This window comes from Hibiscus syriacus, unplaced genomic scaffold (assembly GCF_006381635.1).
Source record: "Hibiscus syriacus cultivar Baekdansim isolate YM2019G1 unplaced genomic scaffold, ASM638163v2 tig00110858_pilon, whole genome shotgun sequence".
NCBI lineage: Eukaryota > Viridiplantae > Streptophyta > Magnoliopsida > Malvales > Malvaceae > Hibiscus > Hibiscus syriacus.
Genome location: NW_024062890.1, coordinates 1,490,250 through 1,511,547, shown reverse-complemented (window position 1 = coordinate 1,511,547; position 21,298 = coordinate 1,490,250). Strand labels below are relative to the sequence as shown.

At 37.1% G+C, this 21,298-nt stretch overlaps 1 non-coding gene and 1 pseudogene across 1 annotated transcript; both read right to left on the bottom strand.

Annotated features, from left to right (window-relative positions):
• Positions 1 to 647: 647 nt before the first annotated feature.
• LOC120143529 lies at positions 648 to 17,154 on the bottom strand (annotated as a pseudogene).
• TRNAK-CUU lies at positions 6,299 to 6,371 on the bottom strand. Its single transcript has one exon. It is a non-coding gene; the product is annotated as a tRNA-Lys (tRNA).
• Positions 17,155 to 21,298: the final 4,144 nt, after the last annotated feature.

The following is a 21,298-nucleotide window of genomic DNA, read 5'->3' as shown; positions in this document are numbered from 1 at the left end:
GCCGATTTGTTGGATTGCACAGCTGGCAGTAACCAGTGCATGTACTGAGATATCCATGAATTTTAATGAGAATTCTGATTTCCTTTCATCCTTTCTTCTAAATTCTTAATCTCTTCTATCCCCAATCATTGCATAGTTGAAGATGAATTATCCTATTTCATTTGATTGGAGAATCGTAGTTAACAACTGTACAATAGATTATTGATTTTAGATAATAAACAATTAATACTTTTTTTTTTGAGAAGAGAAGGAAATTAAAGAAGTCTTATTTAATATTGTATGAAAGGTTTTATAATGACTTTTAGTACTAATATTAGATCTTAACTTATAATAACTATCCATAAAGTAATAGATGGTGTAGATAAACTGTATTTACAAGAGATTATGTTAGAGAATCATGATTGTCTTGGAGGGATTTAATCACTAAAAAAATTCTTTCGAAGATATCAGTATGCGGAGAGGAGGCAACTGAGGGTTAGGGTATGGGCCATGGGGCGTGTTTTGGATATCTATTTCATATCGCATTCTTTATCTTCCGTGACCTGTCCCAACACTGTTGATTCTAATTTTAAATTAGCTAAGACTCGAGGGTCAAAGGCCATTTTGGTGTTGCTGCAACAAAATAAAACACCATCTTTAAATCGGGAGTAGCTTCTTTTCTTTTTCTTTTTTTCCTTTGGCGTATCAATAATTACAAAGGGATTCATAAAAAAGATTGCCTAGATTGGAGAAAATGAGCCGAGCCTACCAAAATTTTGAATTAAAAATGCCCCCAAGCAAAAGAGAAAGAACCCTTTTTTTCGCTGTGCATCAAACAACGCTTGCAAAGGAATTGAAATTATTCTTCAATCAATTCATGCAGATTTAAGCTTGGCAGATGTAGCAGCCAAATAGGAAAGGATTCTATGGCCAACAAACACAAGGAAAACTCCCAACAAACCAACAAGTTTCAGCGTTTGGAACAGATCCAACTGCACCCACAACCATGCATATAAGTTAATGATGGAATTATACAAAAATAATGACAATTGACTTGAGCTCAGATTGTTCAAGACAACGAAGAACTAACCTTCAACCATAAAAACACATAGAGTAACAGAACTGCTCCGATGCCAACATGGAAGAGAATGGCAAATGTGGCAGCTAACGTATTGGTAGGAAAGTTCTTCAAATTCACCCCCAATCGATATAGCTATCCAAGTAACCATCAAAAAGTCCAAATAATAGCATTAGCACATTATTTCAGTAAATATATGCATCTTTAACTATAATTATACAGTATAAAATTATGCCTTCGAAATTGCAACCCTCTACATCTTATGATTGAATCAAAATATAAAAGTGCTGCATGCAAGACTACTAACCCCGAACAAGAATCCAAGAAATGGCAGGAAGGTAAGACCCAGGAAAGCAAGAGAAAGCTCCTTCTGAGGACGCTTTTCGGGAGCCCTGAAGATGTGTGCTATCTCTGCTTTCGGCCCATATCTTGAGTAAGGATCAACAGGTTGTGGAGGAGGGCGGGGTGCCTTCTCAGGTGGTTCTGGTAGATCTAACTCAATATGCCCAATGGCTCTCAATAAAGAGTTCTCCTGAAAAAAAAAGATACATGTTATTGTAACACATTTTTGAAAGCATACAAATTGAGAATTTTATAAAGCAAAAGCAACATTTACCATAACAACATCACCAATGGTGAGCTCCATGTCATATCTGCCTGAGAGATAGAAGAACTTTTCAACCAGCCCAAGAAAATTCTACAATACAAGCCAGTTAAGATTAATATATAACAAAAAACATAAACAGAATATTTTTCATCTGAATACTAGTGTCAAATCTTAAATAAGTGTAGCATAAGCTTAGCCAATGGAGAATACTTTATGATAATAGTATAAGGTAACGGATGCCTCGTTTCTCAGGTGGAATAAAGAAATCACTAATTATTATAGATACTAATAATAATTTAATCTGTCATACAGACAAAACTTCCAACTATGAAAGAAACGATACTTAACTAGAACTATTTCAAACTGTTCTCCAGGGTTTCCAACCACAAAGAGGTGCTCAACCTTGCTTTCATGTCTCAACTTGAGCAATACCTGCAAACCACCAAACTTATCAATAACCTACCGGAAAGAATAACATTGATTAAAAATGAAGACAAGTATGAACCTGATGTGGTTTAAAAGCAAGTCCATGAGGAGTTGTCAATTTAAAGGATACACGTAGCTTTTGGAGATGGTTTGCTGACAATGATACAGCACTTTGTCCAGCTAAATCTAGCCTATAATATATGGTGTAAGATGAAAAAAATAACAATGTCAGAGATCATTTGAAAAGAAATCAAACATATTAGTGGCTAACATATAAAAGAGTCGTCAGGTATTATTGCATCAATACTCAAGACAGTTCAAAGAATTTTCTGTTAGAATTTATAGAAATTTTAGTTCTTTTCCTTTGAGTTTACTTAGTGAAATGTTTGAAAAAAAAATTCTAGTTCAAAGAATTAAGTTATTTAAAATATCAATTAAAAATTATTTGATGATGATATGTGAAAAATATATCAAGTAAAAATGTCAATTTCAGTTTGTTCGTGATAATTATTTAATGGTGTTAGTAAGTAACTTAATTTATCAATAATAGAAGTCGAATGATGTAACTTGATTAAATTAAAATTTTATGATCTAAATGAAAGTCGAAGTTAAGTTCAATGATCTTAAATGTAAATTACCCCAAAGAGACGGATAACATATACAAAACCAACAAAAGATAAGCAAAAGAGACAGATAACACACTGTATCAGTACTCATGACAGTTACCAATTATCAGTACAAAACCAACAAAAGATGAGCAAAAGAGACAGATAACATACTTTCCTTGGTTTCCATACTCCCAAGATCACTGTCAAGTATAGTGATTTCTGCATTTTCAATTTTGACAAGTCCTGAGACAAATATTGGTACTTTCTTTTGGCCACCCGTTACGTAAACCTTTTCATCCTCAGGTTTATGGAGCACAATCTACCAAATTTCAATTTCACGTGTAAGGGAAACACAGACAAACACAAAGCTTAAACAATAAACCTAAGAATATGATTATAACCACAATACCTCGAATACAAATGTGTAACTTCCAACATCTACTCTTTGGCAAGTTTTTCAAGTTATGTAGCCCAGTTCCAGCATCAAACCCAAGTTCCTATATTTAGAATATTTGTAGACATTGAATCAAATTAAACAAAAGGAATGCAAAAGAATAACTTGTGTACAGTAGAAATTTTGTCCAACAAAATGAAAACGGCTTGATAAAACAATAAACCTGGCTTTCAACTGGAGATACATCCCTTGAACCAGAAGTAAAAGCTCCCACAAGCTTCACAGTAAGAGGTGGTGCATTTGAACCAAGCACAGTGTTAACTTTAACCTGTTGTATTCAAAGAAAGAGTTAAAAATCAAGAGTAACAAAACCCTACAAATCAGATTAAATGAATCCAAATTTGGTACAAAGAGGCCTATGTATGAATGAATATAGGAGTGAAAAGCAAGTCAATGCAACACAAATACGCATCAAGTGAAAAAATCTTTTTTTGATATTTTTTTTTAAAAAAAAGGCCAACAGCTTTCAGCATACGATACATCATATGAGGCACTCAAGATCTAAAAACTACTGTAGTGAAGCAAAATAGAATGCCACTAGTGTTAATTTTTTTTATAAGAATTGAAAGCCTCATTAAAAACCTCCTCCTTGATTAGAAGAGCTTGTAAGGAAGCTCCTTAATCATTGGAAGGAGGACAAGAGTGCCTTAGAATTTCATTTAACAACTGAAATTACATAAGATACAACCAGAGAAACACCCCCTTAAAAAACAGAAAAACAGAAGACACCCAAAAACACCCAAATACAACAACACTGACTTGGGGTAAACCAACTAAGTAACGGCCGCAGCATCTGCTTGGTTTACCTTTTACTAATCTGCCACCACCCTTACAGACTCATAGTGTATGCATAGCCCGATAAAACATAAAACATTTAAACCATAATCATTACAATCAATCAGCCAATCCCCTGCTTAGCTAACTTGTCAGCCTCCATATTACAACTCCTAGGAATCCATCTAAGAACAGCGTTCAAAGCATAAATGAGAGCCCCAATTTCCTCTACTAGATCACTGAAGGAAGTAGGGGTAGAGTGTTGGTTATGAATCCATTCCACTGCAATTTTAGAATCACTCTCAATAATAAGTCTCCCCTTCTTAGCCCAATCAGAAGAATAGAAAAAATCAATTCCCTCCTTAATAGCTTTCAATTCTGCCAAAATAGGAAGACTAGGCCCTACTGCTGTAGAGAAAGTGGCTAATGTCGAGCTGTTTGAATCTCTTAAAATACCTCCAATTCCAGCTTTCAACCCATCAGCTCTTACTGCCCCATCCACATTAAGTTTAAACATATCCGATGGAGGAGGTGACCAACCAATAACCTTCTTCGAGTTCGAAGATTTATGAATCTTATCAGCCCGCGAGGGATCCCCTACTAGCAGATCAGTCTGCATACAGACAGTAGGGTATTTCGCTAGATACCATTTTACCAACCTAAGTCTAATGAAGAAGAAGAGAGCAGTGCTGTCAATAATACCATTATCAAACACCACCAAATTCCTAGCCTTCCAAATTGACCAGAACACGACAGCCGGGATAAACCTACAAATAACAGAATTCTGCCTTAGATTTGACCAAGAACAAAGAAGGGAAATGGGATCTTGAGGCAAAACAGTAGTAATATCCCATAACCTTAGTAATTTGTTCCAAATATCCCTAGCAACAGAACACAATAAGAATAGGTGTTCTACTGTTTACTCATGAGAGCAACATAACGCACAAAGAACATTATCCAAAGGGATCCCTCTTTTCTTTAACTCCACTCTAACTGCCAATTTACGATGGCAAATCTGCCACAGAAAAGTTTGGGCTCTAGGAGGAGCCAATCCTGTCCACACCCACTTATTCCACTAGTGTTAATACTATCCGTCTTTGGATGATAGGTCTCTACCACTTTAGAATAACTTAATTATTCATGTCAAGGATTTTAACTTTGGACAAACCTGGAGGGAGTCCTCTTTGGTCAATGAAAGCACTGTAGATGGAAGTGATAGGATCAGTGGGATGGAAACCCTGCATGGAAAGTATGAAATTTAAGATCTATTAAGCTCCAGAGCTTCATTACACAAAACTAAAGAAAAAGGTTGCCATTACACTGTTGTAAACAGCTATTGACATTATGAATTTAAGGTCTAGGAAATCTAATACCATCATCAAATTTTATATTAAATAAATACAAATACATTATAAGTGCCAAAGGAAAACCTTGCCTGTTGCTTTCCAAACAAGCCAAGGAGTCTATTTGGTTGAATAAATCTTTGGCATCACCAGGAACTCCGATACCAAGGAAGAAGTTAGCCAATCCGAGTATCTTGTTGCCTGGAAGCTGCAGAAATAAACCAGAAGGTTTACAACACACTCCCAACAAAAAGGAGAAGAAGAAGAAGAAAATAAAAGGCTAAAAGTGCAAATATGAGTGAACTCTCCCAACAGACATTAAGAATTCCATCACTCACTGCTGCAAATGCTGTTAATCCCCTAACAACAGACGAGGTGGTTGCTAAGGGACCTTGATGGTCATGTCCATCGACAAGCATATCATCAAAGTAGAGAGCCTCATCGTCTGAAAAAGAAGAGGCAATAAAAAGGATGGGAAAAAATAATTGAAGAAGAAATTGGTAAAACTATTCTCTTTTGTAGATAAATCATGAATGGAAGTAAGAAAAAATTGAAGAAAAGTAGAACCAATAAAAAAATAACTTAAAAGGAATTTGAAAAAAAATAAAAAGAAAGATGAGAAAATATACATATCATATTTCTCAATACTGTCGAAAAGCTTGCTTATATCATTATTTAGTGTACTGACCTGCCAACAGTAACCAAGCTTAAAAAACGGAATGCGCAAACTAACAATGACAGATACATAGGCAACAAAAATAATGAAAGCAAACCTTGCTCACTTGAGCAGAGACAATTCAATATCAAAAGACACCATCATATGGCTAACTGATGTAATGAAATGAAAACATTAAAAAATTCATAGATATGCAGATTATTTTAATCTCACTTGTCGAGTCTTGTGTTATTTTTTAGCTGACCCTATTCCCATATGTAATGGGGTAAGGGGGAGGTAGGGTAGTAAGCTGCCCCCAACGCCAGGTTGAGAGCAGTTTCCATGGAAGACCTCCGGCAGTCAGAATTATGAATTGCCCACCGTGAGACTCGATCCCACGACCACAAGGTTAAGAGCCTTGCGCTCTACCAATTGAGCTATACGGGCAATTCGAGTCTTGTGTTATTCGTGAATTTAAAACATCCCCTCTTCAGTTTAAAATGGTTTATGGAATTTAACCAGATGGCATAGAGAGTTTTAAGGAAGTGCTCATATCTACAGAAAAAATGTAGTTCTATGCTTACAAGAAGGAAAAACCATTTTTCCTTACAAGAGTTCCAAAATTAATTGTAGATGGTGCGATGGTAAAGGGATGAGATAAAGGAGGAATAGGTGGATTGATCAGGGATAGTGAAGGTATGCTGCTTGGTTCGTTTTCTGAGAGGGTTGGGAGTGGTCCTCCTATCCTTGCAGAGTTATTGGCTATCAAAAGAGGGTTGCTACTTATTGAAGAAATAGGATCTGTTCCAATTCGAAGGATTATTCTCGAATCGTATTCTCTTACTGCTTTGAAGTGGATCAAAAATCCGGCTAACTGTACCCCGATGTTTGAGTCTTTGGTGAAAGATATTGCTTCTCTTGTAGAAGGTCAGGATATTATAATTAGGCATACTTTGAGAGCTGCCAATTGGGAAGCGGATAAGTTAGCTAAAGATGGAATAGGTTGATTAATAGGTTGTGTGTTTGGGTTGTCGTGTTGTTGTGAGTTGTTTGTATTAGTGCAGGGTGTTTTGTTTTCAGTTTTATGTTGTAAGAGAAGGTTGTTAGGAACAGGCTTTGTATTATTGTTCTGTTAATAAAATTCATAGACACTATTTTCCTCCTTCCAATGTCCTTCATGTTACTGCTGTAACATGGAGGTTATGAAGGGGGTTTTTAATGAGGCCTATTTATATTTCTATCAAAAAAAAAGGAAAAACCATTTTTCCTTACTAGAGTTCCAACCTCATGGCCAGTTCACAGGACCACAAGGGGAATAACCAACAACCCACTTTTTCCTCAACAAGATAATTTAATGATAACATCCAAAATAATTGAATATCTGGTAATAATCCTTATATTGCCTTAAACAAACATTGTTTAAGATCCACCACATCTATTAGCTATATATCACTCATGTATTAGGGGCAAAAATAATCAATTCAGAAACCGCAAAACATATATGGCTAAAAACCAGCAGTTCACTACACACACAACAAAACTTACAACACATGAAGTTTAACAAGAGAACATTTCATCATACATTCGAGCTGATTAACAATTCAGATTCATAAATTGGTCAAACCAATACAAAATAAAAGCAAACAACATTTACTACTTACCAAAGATTGGTCAAGTTCAGAAGACGCTAATGAAACAACTCCTGCAAGTGTTTCAAGTGCAATTCCTGCAAAAAGATAACATATCTTGACAAATTACTATCTCGCAACTTAATTGAACAATTGATAAATGGAAAAAAAGAAGGTAAACAACATTTATGGAGACATTGTCTTAGAAAAATGCTAAATGGTGGTTGTGCAGGACATTGACTCAAAAAACAAATTTTAGAAGCTACAAAAATCTTTACCGGCAGCGAATGCACTGGATTCAGGGCTATTTGAACTATAGCGCCACTTGCCATCACTCTGGCTGAAAGCCTGGAAACAATTTGTAACAGAAAATCAACAATTCATGAAAAACATAAATTTTATAAAAGAGAAAATAACTTTAGTGACCGAAACTACTTTATAATATACGATTTTAACCAACTTTTTTTGGATTTGCAAAAATAACCAACAAAATCGCAACGCGAACTCCTATTTCGCAACACAGTTTCCAAATTCGCAACGCGAGCATAGAAATTTTCGCAACATGAATTTCCGATATAGGTAAACACAACTATCGTAAAGCGAATTTCGTTTTCACAACGCGAATTTCGCAAATTAAATTCGCCAATTTCGCAACTCAATTACCGACATATGTAAACACGGTAGAAAAAATCCAGTAAAAGAATCTGAATTCGACAATTTGAAAACTAAGTTGCGAATTTGGCAAATTCGTGTTGCGAAATGTAAAATCTCGCCTCTTAAAGAAAAAATTGAAGGACATAAAATGCATTGGAGTGGTTTTCAACCTGGGACATCTCAGTTGCTAAGTCCACGTATGAATCACTCAGCTAAACCTACGCCTGTAAATGAATTGAACAACACGAACGAGGGTATGTTCATGTTCGTTCGTTCTTTCGTTTAACTTTAACCAAACAAACGAACTGTCAAAATGATTTTTTCTTTAAGAGGCGATATTTTACATTTCGCAATACGAATTTGCCAAATTCGCAACTCAGTTTTCAAATTGGCGAATTCGGATTTTTGACCGGTTTTTTTTCTACCGTGTTTACCTATATCAGTAATTAAGTTGCAAAATTAGCGAATTCGATTTGCGAAATTTGCGTTGCGATAGTTGTGTTTACCTATATCGGTAATTAGTGTTGCGAAAACGAAATTCGCGTTGCGATAGTTGTGTTTACCAATATCGGTAATTAATGTTGCGAAAACGAAATTCGCGTTGCGAAAATTTCCATGTTCGCGTTGCGAATTTGGAAACTGTGTTACGAAATAGGAGTTCGCGTTGCGATTTTGTTGGTTATTTTTGCAAATCAAACAAAAGTTGGTTAAAATCGTATATTATAAAGCATTTTCGGTCACTGAAGTTATTTTTTCTTTATAAAATCAGGTTATAGAAGTTGGCTGAAGTGAGAAAGTTAACATAAAAATAAGATTAGAAGTTCGAGGCAGTTCAAGTAATAAGTCCTCAACAAACACAAATCCTTTTGTACCAACAAGTTTTTTTTTTATAGGAATGGGAGGTCTCATTAAAAACCTCACTTAGTAGTCCTTTACCATGAGGCAAGAACGTACTACCAGTAGGAGGAGGAAAAGAGTACCTCAATTCATTAATAAAAAACCGATTACATAAGACCTCAAATTAAACTCATAGAAAATACATAAACCATAACACACTCCTTTATCACCTAAACAGGAAAACAGACCAACAAACTAAAACAAGATACACCATCACCCAATCCCCTCCTCCTTTGCAAGTTTATCCGCCTCAATATTACAACACCTAGGAGTCCACCGCACAATAAACTGTTTAACAGAAACAATAGACAATTTCCTTAACAAAAATATTGAGAAAAACAGGAGGCAAAGCCTGTTCATTAATCCAGTCCACTGCTTGCTTGGAATCACTCTCAATGATTAGCCTACCCTTCGAAGCCCACTCTGAAGAAACAAATATGTCAATGCCTTTACTGATAGCTTTCAGTTCTGCAGTAATCGGAGAAGTAGAACCAATATTTTCTGAAAAGGAAGTAAGTGTGACCGGTTCCAATCTCTGAGAATGCCCCCAATTCCCGCCTTCATCCCAACTCTATTAACAGCCCCATCCACATTCAACTTAAAAAATTCCACTGGAGGAGGGCTCCAACAATGCACTTTCCTTTTCGGCTCCTTACTAGAAGAAAGTTTGTCCGCCAAAGAAGGATCTCCAATTAAAGAATCCATCTGGATTGATAGAAGGGGAAACTTTGCTAAAAACCAAGTAGCTAGTCTAAAACGAACATAGAAGAACAGTGAAAGTCTGTCCAGTTTTCCTTTTTCAAAAATGATTTCATTTCTTATCTTCCAGATTGACCAAAAAATTACTCCCGGAATAAACTTCCACATAGCAGAAGTAGGCCGTAAAACAGACCAAGAACTAAGCAAGGATGGCGGGTCAGACGGAAGGGCTAACCGAACACCCCAATATGATATAATTTTATTCCACAGTTCCCATGAAACATTACAGGTAATAAATAGATGCTGAACAGATTCTTCACTTTGATTACATAATGGGCAAAGAATATTCTCCCCTAATTGAACCTCACTTTTCCCCAATTCCACTCTCACAAGTACTTTTTGGTGGGACAGTTTCCAAAGGAAAGTCTCTACTCTAGGAGGAACCAAACCCAACCAAACACATTCATTCCACCGAAATGAATTGTCATAAATAGGAGAAAGCGAATTCCTGCATGCTTTAACAGAGAACATCCCCCCACCTGGGCCATCCCACAACAAACAATCTTCCAATGCCTCTACAAGTTTGATGTCTTTCAGCCTATTCAAAAGCTCTACCAACTGCTCCACTTCCCAATCACAAAGATTCCTCCTAGTCTTAATATTCCACTCCCATCCATTCAAATCAAAACTCCCGAAGTCGACCACCTTACCACATTTGTTTGAAGATAAAGCAAAGATCCTAGGAAAAACTTGTTTCAAAGGAAAATCCCCAAGCCAAGTATCACTCCAAAAGGAAATAGAATTACCATTCCCTAATTGTAACTTTGCATGTGATCTAAGACAAGCTCCAATAGCATCATCCTTGATAAAGTTGTTAACAATTCCCCTCCAAATCCAAGAATATTTTTGGGCTAGGACCTTGCTTATATCCATGGAATGACAACTCACATTATGTTTGCTACACAAAAATTTCTTCCAAATGGAATTTTTTTCATTAGCAAATTTCCAAACCCACTTTCCCAACAAAGCTCGGTTTGTAATATTCAAGTCGATAACTCCCATACCACCGCCACTCATTGGTTTGCATACCTTATCCCACCTCACCCAATGCATTTTCTTCTTCTCAACCCTTCCACCCCATAAAAAATTCGACATCAAAGAATTTAACCGTTAAGAAATAGTAGAGGGCATCTTAAAAATCGATAAACAGAAGATAGGTAAGGATGACAACACCGACTTAATAAGCACCAATCTACCAGCCATAGATAAAGAAGTAGCTTTCCACCCTGCCAATTTCTTGTTGAAATTATCAATCACCGGCTCCCACAGCTTCTCTGAATTCTTTGATGCCCCTAATGGAAGGCCTAAGTATATCGTGGGAAGTGAACCAGTAGAACAACCTATATCTGTAGCCCACTCATCAAGGATGTCATTCTCTACATTAATACCGTAGAGTTTGCTTTTGGCTAAATTGATTTGAAGTCCCGTCATTAGGCTGAAAATTCTCAGAACTCTTCTAACATTCTTAATTTGAGTAATTGATGCTCGTCAAAAGATAATTAAATCATCTACAAACTGAAGGTAAGACAAGGTAAAGGAGTTTTGATACTTGCCAAAAGAGAAACCTTGAAACAAACCCAAATCTACTGCTTTAGTCAGCATCTTATGAAGTAATTCCCCCACCACATTAAACAGAAAAGGAGAAAGGCTACAACCTTGCCTCAGGCCTTTAGCAATAGCAAACTCTTCCGTTGGAGAGCCATTCACTAGCACCGAAATAGAAGCTGTGGAAATACATTGTTCGATCCAAGAACACCACTTCTCGCCAAAATTCATCTCTTTAAGAATCCTTAAAAGAATCTGTCATTCCACTGTGTCATAAGCTCTACTGAAATCCACCTTAAAAACCACCCCTTTAAGCCCTTGCTTCCTCCAAAAATCAATTCCTTCATTAGCTAAGTAGGAGCAGTCCAACAATTGCCTTCCCGGTATAAAAGCAAACTGTGTAGGGCTAATAATATCCATGCCGCAAGATAGGATTCTTTTAGAAAGAATTTTAGAAAGTATTTTGTAGAGGCTGCCGACAAGACTAATAGGCCTATAGTCTTCAATACTCTGAGGATTACTGTTCTTAGGAATCAAGGTTAAAAATGCATGATTGACCCCATGATCCCACACCTTTCCTTTATAAAAATCTGTGAAAAACTCCATAATCTGCTCCTTAAGATAAATCCAATATTTTTTATAAAAACCCATTGTAAAACCATCCGGGCCCGGAGCTTTAGCACTATCAGAGGAAGCGATTGCTTGCCACACTTCTTGGTCAGAAAATTCCACCTCCAAAAATGCACTTTGAGAAGCAGTTAACTGCGCAAAATCAAAATTAAAGCCCTCTACCTCCAAAGCAGAAATAGTATTGTAAGCAGTTTTGAATAAATTTAGCACACTAGCTCTTATAGATACTGGATCCATTATAAAGTCCCCATCCACTTTTAAAGAATGGATTGAATTGACCCTATTCCTTTTCATAGCAGAAAGGTGGAAAAACCTCGTGTTTTTGTCTCCATCTTTTATCCATCTACTTCTTGAATTTTGACACCAAATGCTCTCCTCAATCCGAAGTAGCCTCCATAACTCACACTTGAAATCTACCAACTGATCCCACTCCCCCTTGGATAGAAATCCAACTTGAGACTTTCTTTCCAGATCACAAATCTTCACTTCAAGCAATGAAATGGAGTCTGACAGCCCTAAGTGGCTACTACCAGGCCATTTTCTGATCTGTTTTTTTGCAGATTGTAATGTCCTGAAAATACCCCCTCCCTTCTTCTTATTCTTCTCCTCTGCCAGCAGGTCTTCAACCAACACATCAAAACCTTTTTCCTCTAACAGAAAATTGAAAAATCTAAAAGGTTTAGGGCCCCAATTGAGACTGCTAACTTCCAACAGCACCGAATTGTGGTCTGAAATCGAATTAGGTAATAAGCTCTGAGAAAGCTTTGGAAAACTGTTAAGGAAACTGCCGCAAATAAGGAAACGATCAAGACGAACCCACGTTGACTCTTCCCTCTTGCTACACTACGTGAAAGCACTTCCCGACATGGGCAAATCGATAAGATTAGCATGTTGGACAAAAGATTTGAAAATATCAATTGTGTGCCAATTTTGAGAATTCCCTTTCTTTTCTTCAGGATCAAGATACGCATTAAAATCCCCCAATACAGACCGGTCTGTTCACTGATAAAACGAAATTCAGCAATTCCTCAAAAAAATCCTCCTTCTCCGATTCAATAGCAGGGCCATAGACATTAATAAAAACGAACTCCTTTTGAACATTCAAAAAATTCCCCACCAAAACCAAGAACCTACTATGAACTAGCTGATTTGTGACTTTGATCACACTATCATTCCACATGCTAATCAACCCACCCTTTGACCCCTGGGCAGGAAACACCAACGCTCCCTTTAAAAGACTTCCTCCTATCCTCCTAGTTATCGATACATGACAATGTTCCAACTTAGATTCTTGAATAAAAATCAAGACAGGTTTAATCTTCTTAACCTGCCTTGCGACAGCAACACGTTTTTCTCTTCTCCCTAAACCTCTAATATTCCACGAAAGAATACTTAAATTTTGCATAAAAAAGCTTAACTCCCAAACACCAAAACCTTACACTGCAAACAACGTAATCTGACCTGCTTATCAGACTTTTCTATCTACATCCGAACCATTCTCCAGATAAAGAATTTTATCAATAAATGACTTCTTCCCTTCCTTGAAAGAGATCCCTAACAACTGACACACTCTCCAAGTGGCCATTTCTTCGTCCAAACATTTCTTAAAAGGAGGTGAGGATGCCGTACAAATGTCAACTAACTCCAAAGCTTCATTGGTTTAAAGCTTTCTCATCCTTCTATTCTCTCTTCCTGTCCCTAAAGCGAAAGAAGGAACTGCTGCCACACTTCCTGATTTTAAATTGCAAATTAAAGAGGTCGAAGAAAGATTCTGGGCAAAATCATAGCAATTGAACACCTTCTCCTTAACTCTCCCCAACTTTCCTAAAGTAAGCTGAGAAATATTCCTGCAGACTGAAGCATTCTGATCATCCTTCAAAGTAACCTCTGAACATATTACATCTGCTTCACTGTTTGAGCAAAGCCATATTCATCTGTTTCTTGTCCTTCTATACACACGCGCAAACCGACCTCTTCCCCTTCTACCATCAGGAGCACTTCGGACGGATAAACATGTAGGAACTGAAAACCCCATTTTCCGCTTAACAGAACTCTTCTCAATGCCTTCCTTGATTCCCACCTGCAACACTTGTCCTTCATCCTCCTTTTCAAGATCGCTTTCTTCAGATTCCTGGACATCCTCAGAAGCCAAATCCGTTAAAAGGCATCTATCTTCCTCTTTAGAGTCACTTAGATACTGAAATTCATAGCTCTTCCCTAGCTCAACCCGCTTTATTTTAACTACTGGCCCAGCAGGAATTAAATTAGTGACAGGGGATAATGAATCCCAATTGTCATCAGATTGGGTTGATAAAATCTGTTCCACATCCCCTCTCAGCCCAAGTCCAGCATAATCCTTGTTGGGAATTGACTCAGCTTCAAATTTCAAATTTTCTGACACCCCATGACTATTGGTGTTCATGTGAGCCTGCTTTTTCAAAAACTGCTCCCCATTTTCTTCATTCCACCCACTATCTTGACTTTTCTGCAACCACGTGTCCACCTTTGATCGTACAACCTCCGCAGACCATTCTAGTTTGTCTTCTTCCTCATCTGAATATCCTCCATCTTCCTCCTTCGAAAAATCAGCACTATGACCTTCATCAAAGTTCTTCTGCAACTCTTCACCGAATACAACTGAAGATTTGAAACAGCTCCCTTCCAAATAAGTTTTAACTTTAAAGTACCTTCCGTAAGACCCTACGGAAAAAACTTCGGGGACGTCAAAAGGGCTTGCAACCCTTAGCAATAGTTTCGCTGAAGAGAAGACCTCTCTACTTCTGGTCTCCTCCAAAATACACACAAACTCACCCCACATTCCAGCAAGTTTCTCCAGAAACGGCTCGTTCCAGGTAAAAAGAGGTAACCCTACTAGCTCAACGAGACAATACGCCAATGGAACACCCTTTTCATTCAGCACCAGGGATAACCAAAGAAACCATGAAAACAACTTTTCACGGAAATTCGACCACGCATCTAAGAAATCTTCGTTTGAACTGAAAGTAATAATACAAGCATTCACAGTGTAACCCCAACTTACTACTTTAACCTCAAATCCTTCTTTAGCCAAAGCCTTCTTCACCAAGTCAGGCTTAAAGGGAAATTTAAAAATCCCTGTTAAGGAGTTATTCACCCAGCTTGAATCTGCTGTAGGAATGTACATATCCCAACCTTTCCTTAATCCATATGTTCGCTTACTCTGACCTTCTTTTATCCACTGATACGAACTCCGCTCTTCTTCTACTATTCATCTTCAACACCTCTTTATACGATCTGTCATCCCTCAGACTACTCGAAATTTCCATTTCCTCCAGCTGCTTACCTCTATCCACAGTATCTAGCTTACTACCAACTAGCTGAAGTACATTAGCACCAGCATGTGTATTCCTGTTCTTCTTGTACTTCGCGACCCCCACTGTGACTCTTGAACCACCGATCAACGTACCATTAGCACTCTGGATTGCTCTTTTACAACCAGCCTCCGACGCAAACTGCACAAAGGCAAACGTGGATGCTTTGTACTTCGGTTTAACCATAAAATTTGGAATAAAGACCCTCACTACTCTGCCATAGTAATTGAAAATTTCTCTTAACTCACTTCTACTAACTCTCTTACTAAGATTATCAACAAAGACAGTCCATTCCTCAAGGGAGGACGAACGCCCTGTCACACTCGATCTCTTTCTCTCTCTTCCTTTCTCACTCATACTTTGTACCAACAAGTTCAAGTAGTCCCACCGAAATGGTAGGCCTTAGCCTGCCTGGAGAGATCTGGAGAGAGTGAGCACTATATGAAAACTCTCCACAAAATTAAATCTAGTAACAATAACAAACCTTCACTGAGCGAAAAATTCCATCAGCATTAGCAAGATGAACATCAGCTTTGAAGCTCTGATCCAGCATTGACAAACAATGAATTAGAATGTACGGGGGAAATAGAAACAAGTAAAAAGCTATAGAATCTGGATAAATAAGATCCTTCGATCAACATAGCAAACAAAGCAAGTTTAATGCATTCTAGAAAACACCTAAGATTTATTAAATTGGATTCATCACGATAACCAGTATCATGCACTCATTTATTACCTTGATAAGCACCAAACCTCCTACTGAATAGTGGAAGTCAAGCAATGAATTTGCATCATTGACAGCAGAATTAAGTCTTGTTATAATGCCCTTTGCAAAGGAATAAAAATAAAATTTAAGAGCCATGATTAAAAAAAGTTAGATATATTCAATGACAAGTTAGTGTGACAAATTGTTAATTCTATTAAATACCTGAAAAGATTTATCGTTTATCTTGCATTTCACCACGCTATTTGCTTTTAAAGCATAGAAAATATCCTTTGGGGTTGATGATGATGACCCAACAGCTTCCAAAATTAAACGGCAAGCTGTGGTGGTTACATTAGGCTTCTTTTCAATTCCAAGAACGTCAAATGTTCTTAGTGCTTTGTACGTCTCTTCTAAACTGGTGAGATCAATTACATCAAATGAGATAAACATTCCTAGAACCTAATTCTCAAAGATCTCTATTTATTTCCAATTAAAAAAAAAACAATTACTGGAATATTAGATTCCTCAACACAGAAAATGGGAGGCAAATAAACATAAGTTTGACTTTCAATGGTATTAATTCCCCATTATCTCCTAGTTTCTTTTCTTAACCATCAAACCAATGAATTGATAAATGTAGCTAAAAAATAAACAAGGGTTTAAGGAAACCTCTTGAAGGATCCATTGTCAGGACTGAAGAGCTCAAGAGCTGCAGATCGATGAGAATCGGAGATCGGCTGAAAAATTGAAGCGGCTTCACAGATCAATAGAAAGAGTAAGAGGACCATAAATCCAACGAGACTTCTGGCCATTTCCTGCAATTAAACCCCAACACTCACTCAGTCAACAGCCTCAACAACTGAGATTCATTGAAGCAAATATTAAAATTGTTTAGTATGATCTGAAAATATGAAAGAATTTACTATGGGAAACCCTATGGTCTTGGATCAAGAAAAACGGAAAACCTACGAAATGTAAATTCGTCGGCATTGTATTTTCCGTTAAAAGTCTTCAGTCTTTGCTGTGCACAGAGTGATCGAGTGCAGTGAGTTAGGACTTGGTACTAACTACGGAAATAAAGCAATCAGTTGATATAAAAAAGATTAAATTACCCAATTGGTCCAAGTGTTGAGTTGAATTTATGGAGTCTGTCCCTGGACATTTAAGCCTGGGCCCAACAGTTCGGATTTTTCAGTTAGTTTAAGGTGTTAACGAAAATGAGGCTTGGGCCAGAACAATCCCAAAAATTAACAGTAAAGTACTCAGATAGTCACTAAACTATAGGGTTGCTTTTATTTTGATCATCAAATTAAAAAAATCAATTAAACCACTCAACTATTAAATTATTTTTTATTAGTCTTTGATGTAGCATACACCCTACAAACATACATACACCCTACAAATGCAACTGTACAAACTCGAGATATTTAAGAAGAACAACATTACATCTTACCATTGAGGCCGCTCAATAGATTTAATTATTAAATTTTATTAATCAAATCATTTACCGTTAATATTTGATGAAAATAAATAAAGTTCTATATAGTATTTTATTATGTACATAGTCCTCAAATTTGATATTATTTATAAAAAAATGATAAAGTTGAAGACACTAAATTTCATCAGATTTAAATAATGTTATTTCATATAATAATTTCTAACCACATTACATAATATACATACTTATAAAATGATAACAAACGGCCCAAATACAAGTGACCCAGATCCAACGCCTCAGCAGCCCAAGGCACGTGACCAATAGGCTAGGGGTTCCAGAAACCCTAGCGCCGTTCTCCCCTTCAACTCCCCATGGCTGCACGTTTCTTCTCTCCAACGGATCCGAGTTCTCCGGCGCAAGACTCTCGGCCACCAAACGAACGCCAATGAACGTGTTTTCACAAAAACAACCAAGTCAGAATCGTGGATTATCACCACAAACAAACCGAGTTTTACTCAGATTAAAACTCTAAAAATAGCCTAGGATTATCACTATAAAGTCATGTAATTATAAGCTTTTAGAAGAGGGAGGATACACACAAAAATACTGGAAATCACGAGAGCACACACAGGAAATTACTCAGCAAAAAAACGAGCCTTGTAAACGTTTCAAGAAGAAATAAAAAGGTGAAAGTTTATACCTTTCTTACTTCTTTCCCTTGCATGCGTTATGTCCTTGTCGTTTTTCTCGAAAAAAACAGAAGATTTGGGGCCGATGAACACAAGGGAACCATGATATTCTCTCTTAGATCTACGGTTCCCTGAGGCTTGGTTGGGAAAAATACTTTGATTTTTAAAACGTGCGAGAGAAGGGCTTTCAGAAAAACCAATTTTTTTTAGGTTTTGCCGCCGATGAACGGTGGCCGCCGCCGTTGAACGGCGGCGGCGAGGCAGCGTATGGTTACCAGATTCTGGAAACCCGCCGTGTTCTTCATATATGAAGAACAGGCGAGAGAGAAATGAAATGGGAAGGGAGGGGCTTCGGTTTTCTGAAGGAAAAATGAGAGTTAAAACAGATTTTTTAACTTAAATACACGGCCCGCAGACCCGACCCGCCTAGTTAACCCGCGTGTTTTCACTATGAAATGAGTAAATCTCCGTTTTGGTCCCTCGCATTCCAAAGAGGCTTCATTCTAACCCCCAAATCCGATTTTAAAACCCAATTTTATTTTGAATTCGACCTTCAATCATGGTTTTCTTTCAATTTAGTCCTGTTACTATTATTTTGCTTTTTATTTATTTATTATAATCGTTATTATTATTTTTAATACTGTTACTTTACATATACACGTATTTCTTATTTTATTTTATTTTATTTTTATATTATTACTTTTTATTTTGCTTACAAATTATTATATATATATTTTTTTATATATATTAATATAACTATTATTATTATTATTATCTTTTTTTACTCATTTATATATATATACTATTTATATATACGTTTCTTTATTTTTTTTATTTATTGTTTTCGTTTATTTTTTTTGTTTTTTTAAATATTTATTTATGTGTATATACGTATCTATTTGTTTTTTGGAATAATGTTTCCATGTATACATAATGTACTTATTACCTTTTCTATTTTAAAATACCATATTTTATTTATATACATATCATTTATTTTATTCTTCCTTTTATCATTTATTTTGTTTTCTCTGTGTTTTTATATTCACTCATGTTATCATTTTGTTTATTCTGTTTTATTTATATGTTTACTTACATTATTGTTCTCTTTTCTGTTTTGTTGTTGCTCTCATATTTACATGTCTTTTTCTCTTAATTCGATCTTGTATTTCAATATAAGTCTAACATCGTTAAACTCTTAAGGGAATTTTCACCAATCAGAAGTAAGTAACTGGGATCTTTTCTTTTACCTTTAAATTTAAACTTATAATTTTCTTAATCAAAGACAACTGGAAATTACATAGTACCGAAAGGGCGATTCAAGGGTGCTAATCCTTCCTTGACCGTAACCGACTCCCGAATCCGACATATCACTGGTACAACGCAGATCAGGTAAGATGGTGTCCGACCCACCTAAATTCGTTTTAAAGTGGTCGGTGGCGACTCTAATCCATATTTTTCAAGTCGAAGCCCAATTCCGGGGCCCAACCGAAAGACGGTTACGACAGCTTGGCGACTCTGCTGGGGACAGGTAAGTGAGTCAGGCTAAGGTAATTTTCAGTTGTCTTTTTAACGAAAAGGGTAATTTTGAATTTGAAGGTAATTTTTCGATCCTTATTACTTATTTTTTGATTATATTTTTCGAGTAAATAGTTGGACTGACCGTTTTCTAATGATTTCAGCTTTCCAAACATTTTCATCTAAGGCTCTAAACCCGAGCTCCGAACCCGTTTTAAGTGGGGGTGAAAGCGACGCCTTCGTGTGAATTTATTCACCGTATGGGCCTAGCAAGTAGCCTTCGGGATTCATATACCTTATGCCTTCGTGTGAATTTATTCTCCGTATGGGCATAAGGGAATGTGTCCTCTCGAGTTTAACTTAGTCCACACAAGCCTGTGATGGGTTTCGGACTAAGGGTCTGGTCGGTCCAAGGAGGCGTCAGCAAGGAGAACTCGAGTACCGTTTTTAGAACCCAAACCGGGAGGCTTTGAATAAATAGAGCCTACCCCAAAACCACATTCCAAAACCTAGGACATTTCTTTCCTAACCTTTTTATTTTTTATGTTTTTTTCATTTACCATTTATTTTTATTTATTTTTATCTATTTCTATTTTACTAACGTTTTTGCCTTTGTGTTTGTTTTCTAGCATTTGCATCATTACAAGAGGCTATTGATCCCTAAAAAACGTTTGTTATACACAAAATAATTCGAGTTAATGGACAAAGGTGTTGTAATACAAGAGATTGAAAACGTTGAGGCACGACTATGGTCCGAGAAGGCTCAGAAAGAGAAGGGAGACAGTCTTCAGGGAAACTATGTGTCAGAACTGGTTAGTTATGCCGCTGTCAGCCTGAAACAGAATAATGTCCAGGAGCTACGAAACATTTGGGACAGTTGGAAGAATGACAGAAAGCAGAAGTTCAGCCAACGATATGGTGATATCGCCCTCTTGTTCCATGTCAAGACTGATGAGCCCTTACTCCGAGCATTAATTCAATTCTGGAACCCGGGATATAGTTGCTTCACTTTTAACCAAGAGGACATGGTGCCTACCATCGAAGAATACACTACACTGCTGCATTGTGAAAGCATCAAGCTTGAGCGAGCCTACATTAAACACATCAAAAGCCAGCCCTTCAAGAATGCACTAGCCAAAGTTGCAGGAGTAGATGAGGAATGGGTAATCGATCGGACTCAGTGTAGAGGCAATGGAGAAGGAATTGAATGGATCCACATAAAGCAACTAATGAAAAACCACCCTGATGAGTGGAAGACCATAGACCTTTTTGCACTGGGTCTGTACGGTTTGATTATCTTTCCGAAAGCTTTGGGGTGCATTGACGCTGCCGTGGTGGAACTATTTGAGCAACTTTCTAAACGAGTTAACCCAGCACCAGCCATCTTGGCCGAGACCTTTCGATCGCTCAACCATTGCCAAAGAACTGGCGGAGGAAGATTTACCGGGTGTATTCAGCTCCTTCAGGTCTGGATTCACAGCCATTTCTGGAAGACTAACGGGGTTGCCTACCGCCGTTTCAGCACCACCTATTCACCTCTAGGTGAATTCATCACCTTGAAAT